A 13,198-nucleotide genomic window follows, 5' to 3' on the forward strand; every position below is an offset into this window, starting at 1 on the left:
CCTCCTCCCCTTTTTTGGTCTCTGCTTTTAGGTCTGATATGTGGCAAAAATGTACAAGGTGGTCAGACTCGCTCTCTCTTCCAGAGTCATCGAAGTCCAGTGGCAGGACAAAAGTCTAGATGACTGGAGATGGCTCAGATGCAGTGGATGACCTTGGCATCTTCAATGTCTGACCAAGCTCTAACTGCTCCACAGCACTTTACTTAGCTGCCTTCAAGGCCATTGGAATAAATTGTTCCTGTCTGCCCATTCCACCCAGGGAAGCCTTCACATGCTTGGGGTAGATGTCTCCCTAACTTACCAACGTGTTTGAGGCCTGTCAGTTACCCTCAGCTTGGTTTGGCCCATCTGCCAAGTTGGTTTTTATTGGGGTGTGGTCACTGTGGAAGCTACAGCTTCTTGGAGCCACAGATAACACTGAGAAGGCTAAAGTTATTGTCTGAATTCCCTCCCCTCCCCCCCTTTTCTGGTCTCTGCTTTTAGGTCTGATATGTGGCAAAAATGGCTTGTGTCTTGTCTTTGCCCCTAGCGTGCTTTAGTGGGGTTATGGGGGAGAGCATTTAAGCAACTTAAATTTAACTGAACTCAGAAATCTCTATGTGTTTTTAACTGGCTAGTAAGATAAGAGGTGACCTTAATCTCCTGCTGCTTACTATGTGTGCTCTGTGCTAGGTATTTCTTGTGGGAGTGGGGGGTGGAAGGGAAGAGGAAGGGGTAGGGAATACTGCTGGCTTAAATTCTTTATGAGAGAGACAATGCAGATGGCCAGACAACCAGGGTGGAGCCCATCAAGTCACCAAGGCAACACATGTTTCCAGGACTGGAGCAAGGAATGTGTACATGTGTGCACTCAGCCTTGAAAGTGAGATGAGAACCAGTCTTAGAGTGAGAACTCCCCTCTCTAACCCCCCAGCCCTCCAAGGAACTAGAAGTTCTGATAGTTTCTAACTGACTGGAGATCTCAAAATATTTTTTTCCTGCTACCCCTATATTAATACTCCATAGACCTGCCTCCTAAAATATCAGATTGAGTAGTACCTTCTGGGCTCCTGAACCAAGCTTTCAGGATTTCTTAACAGTCTCCTTTCTTTTTGAATTGTAAAATAACAGAGTTCCATGAAACAGGTTCTTCTTCTGTCAAGTCTTGGTGTTCCCAATCTTTTTTGGTCCCCATGCCCTTTAGTTTTCAGTAAACTTTCCCATATGCCTATTCATTATGATAAGAAATAAATTCTAGAGTTTATCATGGATATACACCTCAAAAATAAAATAAAGAGATTAATGTCAATAGAATATGAATTATTTGCTAAATATTCTCAAACACCTTGTACAAACTTCTTGCTCTGGATACAGTATCGTGTGTGTGTGTGTGTGTGTGCATGTGCGTGTGCGTGTGTGTGTGTGTGTGTGTGTGTGTGTATGTGTGTGTGTGTGTGTTTGTGTATATAATACTGAGTAGTACATATATACATTCCTCCCTCCAGTACTCTGTGTATGAGTGTAAACACACACACATACACACACACACACACACACACACACACACACATGCACGCACGCACAAATTCAGATGTCCTTCACTGGGAACTCCATATCTGGTTCTCCCTTCTCTAACACATTCTGGCACTGCTTGAGTGGTATTTATACCCAAGTGAGACAAGATAATTCCCAAGGTTCCCTCCAAAATAATTGTACAGCTAGCTCCCTCCCCTCTCTCTCCCTCAAGACCCAAATAGTACCAGGGTCAGTGCTCTATCCACATTTCTTTGTCTAGTTCCCCAAAAACCCTCAGAAGAAGCCCAAAGGCAAGGGAAGGGATTAGATTGGGGGTGGGGGTGGGAAACCTTGTTTTGTGAATCACTTCACGTGGTCAGAATGATCTCACAGCCTCACAGAAGGACCCCTCTTTGCAAAGCAGTGCTCCTGGGACTTTGGAAGTCGAAATTTATTTGAAACACACTAGGGGGCTCACTGTGTAAAGGAACCCCTACAGTCAAATCTTCTATTAAGCAAAGAATCCTCTGGCAATGAGACTAATCACTGCCTCCTTTATCTGTTTTGCAAACCCAAACTCTCAGCTATCAGGTTTGTTTAAAGCTAAATGGAAGCTGCTTTATGGCTGAGAATTAAGCTGAACATTCTTCTCTTGTGAGCTCTTTTCCCTACTCTCTAAGGCATCTAGGATTTTTATTCCCATTTTTTGGCTCAGGATGCTGAGGCACAGAGAGATACTAAATGTGCTCCCCTTCTTGAAGGTGAGGAAAAATATTCAGGTCACACAAATCTCCCTTATCTTCTTTCCTTCACAATCTTATGGAGGAAAATGGACATTTTGGTCTTTAAGGACTAAAACAGGGCTCCTTTCACAATGAGGTATTTTTCATCTTTGAGTCAAATAGGAGGGAAGGAACAATTGCCAGGCTGTGCTCTCCTTCCCTCTGGGAGCCCTGGCAAATCTCAGAGTGAGAAACATGGGAGGTCTGATGTGCTTGTGAGGGTCCCCAGTTTCACCTGGGGGAAATTCCTCAATTCCACTGTGGCAGTCTGGGAAGATAGAGACATGCTTGAGGGGCTGGTTCCTTGCTATGTTAACTTCTTCCCAGAATCTTTCTCTCCCTCCAGGGACTTCTCCCTGAAGAAAGCCTGGAACCAAGTGTATCCTCTCTCAAAGCTAGAAGCCAGGATATCTCCTCTCCCAAGGCACAGAGTACCAAGTAACAATATTGTCCACACAAATTTATCGGGAAACTAGTAAAAACCTAATGGACATATGAGAACTACAATTTATAATAGTGAAGAAACCAAAAATATCTCTATCTTTGCTTATAATTGGAAGTAATTAGTTGTACCATGTGTATATGTGGACTTCTCCACTAGTGATCCTCAGCTCCACTTCTAAGGCTTAATGTGTAATGGATTGGCTATAGTCTGCATCATGCAATCAAAGGTAAGTCACTGAGTCTTCTATTCTGGCTAAACTCTCCCACTTCTTTCAGTTAGTGTTCCAATGGCAACAAGCTTGAGCTGAGGGTTATGTATGTTATCTCATTCATCTCACAAACTTTGTGAGATAGGTGCTATTATTATCACCTTTTTACAAATGGAGAAACTGAGGTTCACAGAAGTGACTTGTCCAAGGTCGCACAACTAAGTAATTATGGAAAGGCAGTATTTAAACTCTTCCTGACTCCAAACCCAACACTCTATCCACTATGTCATTTAACTGCCCATAATAGCACTGACAAATGGCCACCCAAACTCTGCTTATGGCTTCCAGTGACTAGGAATCCACCACCTCCCAAGATGTCACATTTCACTTTTAGATAGCACCCATGGTTAAGTTTTTCCTTAATTAAGTCTAGTTCCGCATCTGTGCAATATATATCTCTTGATGCCAGTTCTGCCCTCTGGGTCTAAGCACAAATCTAATCCCTTTTACACATAAGAATCATTCAATATTCAAGGACATCTATGTCCTCCCTCAGTCTTCTACCCTGGCTAAACACTTCTGATTCTTTCTATTAGTGTTCTAAGGGCATGGCCTCTGTCCCTCACATGATTCTAGCCATCCTCTTCTCTGCCTCATCTATGCCTTTCCTAAAATGTGGCACTCCAGATGTGGTCTGACCAGGGCAGAGAACAACCAAATTAATACCTCTCGCATTCTGGATGCTATGCCTCTGTTGGAGCATCCTAGTGAACACTTCCTCCTACCCTCCCCAAACCAGAGAAACCATTCCTCTCTCAGAGACAGCTCAAGCAAAGTTATTCAGTAAGGATCCTGGCAAGTGCCCAAGGCCCTGTGGGTGTTTATTAAATGCTCATCAATGAACTCATTCCAAGAAGCCTCCAAAGGCTTCTTGTCCAGAAGACAGAGCACACTCCACTAGGAACCACATCCCTCGCCCCACCCTTAGCAGCCTAAAGTCTAGATTGGAAGCCAAGTGGAGCCAGGAGGGCAGGCCCCTGCCAGTTTAGAGAATAATGAATCAGGTCAGTGTGATTGAGACAGCTAGGTGGCATAGTAGAGAGAGCGTTGGGCTTGGAATCAAGAAAATCTGAGTTCAAATCTTGCGTCAGACCCTTATGGGATCCTGCACAAGTCACTTAATTTCTCTTAACCTTAGTTTATTCATCCATAAAATGAAACCATCTCTGCTCTCAAAAAGCTTATATTCTACTGAGAAGATGCAAAGATAAGTAAATGCAAAGTGATTATGGGGACAGGGAGACTAGGAAAGGCCTCTTGTAAACGGTGGTGCCTGAGTGGAACCTTAAAAGAAGCGAGAAGCTTTCAAGAGGGAAGAGAGCCTGGAACCATGTATATGTCCTCTCTCAAAGCCTAAGCCAGAAGCCAAGGATCTCTCTCTCTCTCTCAAGGTATAGAGTATCTAAAAATAGTTCCCTCTACCAATCCTCCACCAAATAGTTCTCTCCCTCCAAGAGGGAGATAATGTGCTTCCAACCAGAACTTACAGATTATTTATGTCCTGATCCAGATTTAAGGCTCTTGTTCTCCTTTGTCTGCTTCTGGTGTAAGGTTCTAGAAATAAGAAGGAAAACCACCCAACACTCCAAAGTATACAGCTGGAGCAGGGCGGCTAATGTTTTCCAGTGATACTGAATCTAGCTTAATTCTACCTCCATGAAAGCACTGAGTGAGGCAGCAAGGCCCAGATACCATACCCACTTTTATAAATGACTTCGGGGGCAAATCTCTTTTCACTTCCTCCCCAGCCCTACATATATACCCTTCACATTCCTTCTCCTTGTTTCTTCCTGTCAACCTCCTGTACCCTTCAGTGACATCCATCGTCAGCAGTCTCTGTGTTAAAGCACAGGAATTCTCAGTCATCCTGTTGGTTTATTCTCATAGTGATAGAAAGACGTCAAGGGCTATCTATGGTTTAGGTCTAGACTCAAAGTCTGAGATGCTGAAATGCTAAGGACCAACCATGTTCTTGGACAAATTGGACATTTTGTGAAGGAAGAAATAAGCCAGTTAAGTTGATATTGGCCCAACTTTCTTCCCCTGCCCCCTGCCCCTGAGGATTGACAACATTTCTAGAGGAAATGAGAAACTCCCTAGTCCAAGGCTGTAGTGATTTTCAGTCTCCACTTCCAGAGAGTCGGTGTATTTGTTTCCCTGAAGAAAACCAGCCCCAATCTGTTCCCATATCTCTGCTGTGCTGCCGGGCCTATAATGAAGGATGCAGTCAACAGGACTATAAAACCTGACCTCTTAGCCCCACTTAATGTAAATACCCAGTCCAGCCACGATGATTAAGTACGTAGGACTTGTCTCTGTCAGACAGGACTTAGGAGCTGGATTCCGGATTTACTTTGTTTATATCATTCTTGTGCGATAAAAGTCTCATATGTTTCTATAACAAGGAACAAAACTTTTATCTCTGCTACTTTCTTTCCCCCACTATTCTCCCCTCCTCCCCCTTCCTCTTTGGTTATATTTCTTTGAAAAGTGTAATGCTAGCTTTTCCCATGGAAGCACAGCTGCTGTGGACTTTTATGGTCTGCATTCAAACTGGCCTTCCCAACGGAGTCAATTTTCCTTGCAGAAGCATCGATTTTTAGTTGGAAAAATATTGTACAGATGGAGATGAACGTGGAGAAAATGAAGTTGCATTTGAAAGGAAAATGCACCGAGAGTGAAAACTAGAAGAGATGTTCTTGATAGAGCAATGATGATTATGATTATAATTTTTAAAAGTTTACTGGAATGGGGGGATGGGAATAAACACCTACATAGCACCTACTATGTGTCAGGTACTGTGATAAGCATTTTACAAATGTTATCTCATAATCCTGACAATAGCCCTGTGAGGTAGGTTCTGTTATCTCCATTGTACAGTTGAGGATACTGAGGCAAACAGAGATTAAGTGACTTGCCTTAGGTCACATAACTAGTGACGGTCTGGCACCAGATGTGAATGTAGATCTTCCTGACTCCAGGCCCAGTGCTCTATCCACTTTGACATCTAGCTACCTCGAATTTAAACTTTTCAAAGCACTTTCACTTTTTAAAATTATCCCATTGGACAGCAATGACCCTATGAGGTAGGTAGATATTCCAGGCTAGTGCAAGGGTCCGCCCCATGACTTAAAGGAAATTTCACAGAAGAATCAAGTGGGTCTATAATAGAACTTTATCTGGCACATTTAAAGAAAGGCTATGTGGCTTAAACCCTCAGGACTGAGAGAAGGGAGAAGGAGGGATGGTGGGGGGAAGGTCAGTTGGAGCACGTGCACAGTTTATTAATGACTTTGGCCTTTCTTGATTTGTCTTTTTTGTTCTTTCTCTTCTCAAAGACGGGGCAATTGTTACTGGTCTAGTCTCTCTCATGACATGGTCAGTGAGGGAAGCAGGGAGTGATGATACTACTTCTGGGCTCATTCTCCTTCCCATTCCTATGGACATTCAGGCATCACCCACCCTCCACACTGAGGAAGCCCCAAGATACATGTGAGAGCAAGGAAGGGATGAAACCTGGGTTTATTGATGCTCTTCTGTCTTCCGCAAGACAAGAAAGGAGTTCATGCTGGTCCTGCAAGAGGCTGCTCCATTAAGAGCTGCTCCTCCCGGTTCAATAGGTAGGACTTGGGTTCATATTCTCTCCAATGATCAGGGCAGTTCAGGAATGATGAAGAGCACTAGGTGTTTTAGAGGGTGGGTTAGGTCTCTCTCAGACAGAGTCTGACTGACTCTGTATCTCTGATGTCAGGAAGGGAGGCACCAATTAGCAAAGTTGTGTGGGAGCTGGAAATTTCTAGTATGGAAAGTTCCCAGCAGATTCCAGAAAAGACAGCTTTCTTTAAAGCTCAGCTCTAAAGCTATTTGCTAAATGAGGTCTTTTCTGATTCCTCTTTTGGATAGTATACCCCACCCCTCCAATTAACTTGTATGTACTTTATATATATTTTACATAGTCTTGCCTTTGGGCTTGCTCTTCCAGCTTTCACTACTCTGGTGGGTTAGGTCTTTGTATCCCTGGTGTCTAGCGCAGCACCTGGCAAGCAGCAGACACTTAGTAAATGCTTCCTAACTGATCTATTAAGTGGCAATAACTCCCTATTTTATAGATGAAGAACCTGAAGTATAGAAAGGATAAGCAGCCCACCCAGATTCACACAGCTAATTAGTGGTTGAGCTAGGAGTGCAACTCAAATCTTATGGCTCACTTTTTTTTTTCAGTCCACCATGCTGCCATACTTCTCTTGAAGGGCAGAGAATTGCCATTCCACTGTGAGAGATCCCTGTGGATTCTTTGGATTACGTAAAGATGTTCAGCTGATCATACATGTCTTAGGTCCAATCCAAGCAGCTGGGCCATAATAGACACATTATCTTGCTTCTCACATGTTCCCTTCCTTTGTTTGGGACCCTTGTAAGTATTCTGTTTTGAGGGCAACCAGAGAGCCAACCAACTGGTTTTGGAATAAAAATGCTAATGTTCAGATTAACATCTAAGGCATGACTTAATACTTTCCCAAATGTCATACAGCAATTAAAATAAGGTTCTGCCTCCAAAATAAATTCCAACAAAAAATTTTACAGCAGAGAAACAGTGCCAAATGAATATGTTTATTTTGGATATCAAGGTCCCTTATGTCCCTGAACAGACTCATTCTGATAAAGTAGTAGTTATTTTGTGCAACTCCTTGCTTCTTGACAGCTCAAAGAAAATGATTCTGGGTGAATGGGTTTCTATTCTATGCTTTAAAATCCCTTTATTTGATCGTTATGGCATTTAAGTTCTTTTTTTAAAAAAGCCATTTCAGTCAGTTCTCATTCATCATTCTCTAAGGAATCTATCTACTTTGAAGATTATCTTGACAACCTAGGTTTGTCTATACTTTCTCTGCCCTTGAGACTTTTTCCCAATTGCCAGTCAGATATGTAGACATAGGAACAGACAAGGAGCATGAGAATGCCAATGCTTGTTTGTCTGTTTGAATTCCAAAAGCAAATAGAAATAAAGTAAAGTAGATCTTTGGACTGACCATCAGAGGTCATGAGTTCTAGTGCGACCTCTGCTAACAAGGATGCTACCTTAGATGAATCACTCAATCTCTCTTGGTATTAGTTTCTGCATCTTAACAATAAGAGAATTGGACTAGATTATCTCTAAAGTCTATTCTAGTTCTAAAACCTCTTTGATTTGCCTTGTATGATTACCCACTGCTTAGTAACACTCATGCTTCTGTCTCTTTCATTATGACTGTAAGAAACCTAAATTTAACAATAACTAATTAATTCAATTCAACAAATATTTATTAAGCATTTATTATGAGCAAAGCACTGGGGATAAAAGACAACCCCCCAAAAAAACTTCTGCTCTCAAGAATCTTACATTCTATGGAGGAAACAGCATGTACACATATAAATATATAAGTAACTATGAGAAAATTTGGGAAGGGGGTGCTGACTTATAATCCGCTGCCCTTTGTCCATTTCATTCAGTCAGATAAGTGACCAAGTAACTTAAGGGACTCCTTCAGAGTTCTCAGAATCTTTTGTGTCCCTAAAAATTTTTAATATTTGACCTTCCTGGTAATTCTATGGTACAAATCTTGGGGATAATTCTGCATAGATATACATACTTTTTCTGTTTTGGAAAATAGTATTAGGAACTATGTATTATCATAAAGATAGATTTGGGAGTCTAGGAGGAAAAAAAATTTAAATCAAGACTATTCAAGCATGCAAGGGCCTTATTTCACAGAGATGAAAACCTTTCTTTCATAAAGGAACTCCCAGGGTAATGCAGTTTGTTGCTGGGGGTAAAAGGGAGGGGAAGAAGCCTACAGCTGTTAATCTGTTTCCCTGCTAGAATGTGGATTGACATCTTGTGAATGCAAGGATGTAAATGATTCTCAGGTTTATTCACTGATTGCCTAATATTACTTGACATGTCTGAGGTTCTCTGAATTTACTGACCTGAGCTTTCTCCGATCCCCAGGTCTCCTGATGCATGAGCAAGCCAAGGAAGAAATACTTGCACTTCAGTGCTAAGTGCCATTCTAAAATAAGCTCTCTCAAATTTTATTTGAAGGGGATCTGGAAATAGAAAGCCAGCATAGTCAACAGCCCAGCACAGAGGTGAAAAGGCTTTTCACCAATGACCTGGGGCTACTTTGCATGCTGTTCAATCTCTTTTCCTAACACCTCTCTTGGTAGGTGATGATTGGGCTGGTCTTGGTTGTGTTGGACCCAATTCCAGGGTAATTGCCCCCTTCTGACAGCTTGTGGTATAGGCTCCCAGCTTTATAAGGTTTTAACAAAATTACTTTATTTTCCCTCTAGTCTGCCGATTTTTATGTACTGTGAATAACAGCCCACATTTCCTCTAACTGGGGTAAACTGCCAGGAAGTGATCATTTTTTGTCAAATGGGGAGAGAGATTATTGCTAGGAAGTTTGTGGGATCATAGATAAGAGGAACCTCCAAAGCCATCAAAACCAATCTATTCATTTAACACATGGGGAAACTAAGACCTAGAGAGGTAAAATAATGTGCCTGAAGTCAAACAGGTAGTAAGTGGAAGAGCCTAGATCGGAACTTGAGTTCAAGATGCCAAGTTTATTGCTAGTTGCGTTTTGCCACTGCTTCCCTATGTAGATAGGCTAGTGACAGGGAAAGGGGGGAAGCAAGCATTTGTTTATTGGGGGTTTACTATGTGCCTGGCATTGTGTTAAATGCTGGAGATACAAATACAAGCAAAAAGAAAGACAGTTCTTGCCCTCAAGGAGCAGGGAAGAAGGGAAAATGGAAAAAGGAGCTGAAAGGTGGGGGCAAGGGCGGGGTGGGGGGATAAAGATAAAAATCCAGAGTGATGATTTTGAAATCCAAAGAAAGTCAGGTACAGGACCAAGAGGGAAATTAAGGCATACTGGCCTGGGCCCCTCTGCAAAATGGAGGCTCCAAGAGGAATTCACTCATGGAACACTAGGGGAAGGCCTTGCTAAGGAATATTCCATAGTGAATGGGAGGTTTTTCCATATCAAGGAGGCCCATGGAGCTAAGGAAAATTTCCAAGATAAGCCAGTAATCAAAAGGGTATGGTTTTGAGAAAGTCAGAAACAGTGCCAGGAGAGGAGCAAGGGCTTCATTCGAACCTCAGACAAAGACTCCAGTTTTACCATTAAAGAAATGTCTCATCATTGAGGCCTACCCTCTAGGAAGCCAAAACATAATTGAAAAGTTTTTTTAAAAATCAATCAAATTGGCTGTTTTGTGACCAAGAAAATCGCTGGTGGTTTCACTGCATTTAGCCCCTAATTATTAAATTTAGTCAAATCAGTGTGTGTGTGTGTGTGTGTGTGTGTGTGTGTGTAGATACATCCTGACAACACTAAAACTATAGTTATATCAACCACAGTCCCCAGAAGCTGACTCTAGTGATAGACACACTTTGACTGCTGCTCCACTTTGGGATACTTTGGATCTCTCTGTTCTGACCCTGCCCTAGTAGCTAAAATCTGTCTATTTTTCTGCTATAAGAGTTGGTTTATTCTACATGGGGAAACCTTGTATGGTTGCAATTCTTTCTTTGGCCTCACAGCAGCCTACCAGTCTCCATCCCAAATTTTCTTCCCTATTCTAAAACTAGGACCTCAAGTCATGAATAATCCTGACCCTTGGATCAATTAAGAGGTAGTCTTTGTGATTCTGCTCTCCAGCTGCATCTCCTTACTCAATGCTATCATCTTTCTAGGATTTGAAAGTTGAAGGCTAACTTATTGGGGTTGCCATTAGAATGTGGCAAATGGTCCTTATTGTATGTCCTGCACATAGTAGGCATGTGATAACTTGTTTAAGATGATGAGTGAAAACAAAAGGATCATAGATTCAGAACTGGAAGGGACCTTAGAATTCCATCTTGTCCAACCTCTTTATTTTATTCATGAAGAATGTGAATCCTCTGACTCTGAATGCAGCCCTCTTTTCACTGCACTATATTGCTTCCTTATGAAATCTTGTCCGTATTGAGAAATGCCCTTTATTGGTGAAGGCAGCTTCATTTGTTCACTCACCAGCATGCTATCCTCACTCCTCTCTGCTTTTATAAAATAATGACTCTGTTCATCTAAATCCTAACCAACTTCTAAGGCCCAGCTTGAGTCCCATCTTCTCCAAAAGCCTTTTCCAATGGCCCCAGACTATGCAAGATCCCTTCTCTAAATTCATAGAGCAGGCAGTGCCTTTGCTATCCAATCAGGCCCTTGTTTTAACCCTGTTTTTTGTGACGCTCCAATTGTTTTATGTGGGTAAGTCTCCTCGCTACAGCGAGATTACAAGCTTCTCTAAGGACACCATCTATGCCATCTACTTCTCATATTTGTCTCAATAAGGTCAGCACATTGCTGGGCACGTGGTTAGGGCTCAACAAGTGTCTGTTGACTGAGTTTGATTGGAAAGGAGCTGACATGAAATATGAACCATCCTTTGCTCCTTTCCATTTTCATCTTAGAATCATATGAGACGTAAAAGCTATTTAAAAATCAAGGCTTTGATAGCCAGGAATCAAAGCAGCATTATGTGCTGCAAGTCATTGAGTCTTTCAAGATATTTTTGTGGACAAGGTGAGGAGATCTGAGTTAGACTTTAATATAGTTAGGCATACTTGTAGCTGACCAAATGATTATGTCTGAAACATGGATTAAATCAAATCTGCTTCAAGGAAGGCATCTAGTGTGTCAGGCTGCAGAGCACTGTTTGTGGCCCAGTCTTTTTCAATGTTTTTATCAGTAAGTTGAAAGAAGTCACAGAAGGCATGCTTATCATATGTAGATATGTAAATGGCATCCATCCAGGGATGTGTTATAACTAGCTCTAATGGCCTTGTGAGAGATAATTGTTAAATCTTCAGTTAGGAGTATTTATACCTTGGAAATTGGCAAATGATACAAATCAGGGGTTAATTTATTGTTTTGCTGGTTTCTAGACATAAAGAAATGATAGAGAAAATGTTAATAATGCAGAATAAACTTGAGTATGTCACGCTGTCATACACGCATTTTTCTTTCAGAGACCTGATTGTTAAACATTTACCAGCTTAACACTGCACGTATCTCATGCATTAGATGACAAAATCAACATCAAAAAAAAAATCTCAATTCAGTTCAATAAGTATTTTTAAGCACCTACTGTGTGCCATTCACTAGGCTAAGCTGTAGAGATACAAAGGTAAAATAAAACTTTCCCATTCCTCAAGGAAAAGCTTAGAACTGGGAGGGTTCTACATGTACACAGCTAATTACATTTTATATGTGTGTGTGTGTGTATATATATGTATAAATACATGCATGCATATATACACATATATGTGTATGTATGCGTGTATATACATACATACATACACAGTAATTTTGTTGGTGGGAGGAGGAAATCACTAACAACAGGCAGGGCTGATGAGACCAAGTTAACAAGATTAGATATAATGGGGATCAATTTAGAATCCTGCACTTGGTTTCCACAAATCACCTAAATAAATAGAGGACATGATAAACTGGTCTTAACCACTGGAGTTGGGAGGATGGGGGAACAATCTCTAGGTTTTTTGTTGACTATGAGCTCAATGTGATTCAACAGTGAAAAAAGGTTATCCAGCAAGCTGATTCAATCTTGGACAAAGGTAATCATAATCTAGCACCCAGAACAAAGGTGATAATTCATTCTTTGTACTTTGTGGGGTACAGCACTTCTTCTTAAACTGGGTTGTGACCCCATATGGGGTCTCAAAAAGTTTGATGACAGTAAAAAGTTTCTGAACATGTAACAACTAAATATTAATTAAAAACCCAATGTGTAATGAATCCGAGGTGTTTCTGGCAGCACTTTCCCATGTTGCATCACACAGCTTCACTGCAGTTTTGGTTCTGAACACAAAGTATGCACAGTTTGCACTGTGCATGCCCTCAGGCCACACAACACCAATGAATGCTGCCAAAACTTGTAAAGAGGTCTCCAGTGGAAAATGTTTAGATGTTTAGTTCTGGCCACCATATTTTAAGAGGGATATTGGCAAACTTGATCCCTTTGAGGGGAAAACAAGCAAGGTAATGACAGGACTCAAAGCCACATTCTATGAAGAGCTAATGAAGGAATTGGGAATGTTCAGTTATGAAAACAAAAGAGAGACAAAGAGCTATCTCCAAATACTGAAAGCTGTCACGTTGA

The 13,198-nt window shown here is 41.4% G+C and overlaps 2 long non-coding RNA genes across 2 annotated transcripts in view; one reads left to right on the forward strand and one right to left on the reverse strand.

Annotated features, from left to right (window-relative positions):
* LOC118829352 overlaps positions 1-7,515 on the forward strand; it is a 54,442-nt gene extending 46,927 nt beyond the window's left edge. The window contains exons 2-3 of the long non-coding RNA XR_005008994.1: positions 6,441-6,609; positions 7,211-7,515. This is a non-coding gene — a long non-coding RNA (uncharacterized LOC118829352). The remainder of the gene's footprint in view (positions 1-6,440; positions 6,610-7,210) is intronic.
* Positions 1-13,198, reverse strand: part of LOC118829351 — a 60,963-nt gene that overhangs the window by 1,821 nt on the left and 45,944 nt on the right. The gene's annotated exons all lie outside the window — the stretch shown is intronic.

This window comes from Trichosurus vulpecula, chromosome 8 (assembly GCF_011100635.1).
Source record: "Trichosurus vulpecula isolate mTriVul1 chromosome 8, mTriVul1.pri, whole genome shotgun sequence".
Taxonomy (NCBI): Eukaryota; Metazoa; Chordata; class Mammalia; order Diprotodontia; family Phalangeridae; genus Trichosurus; species Trichosurus vulpecula.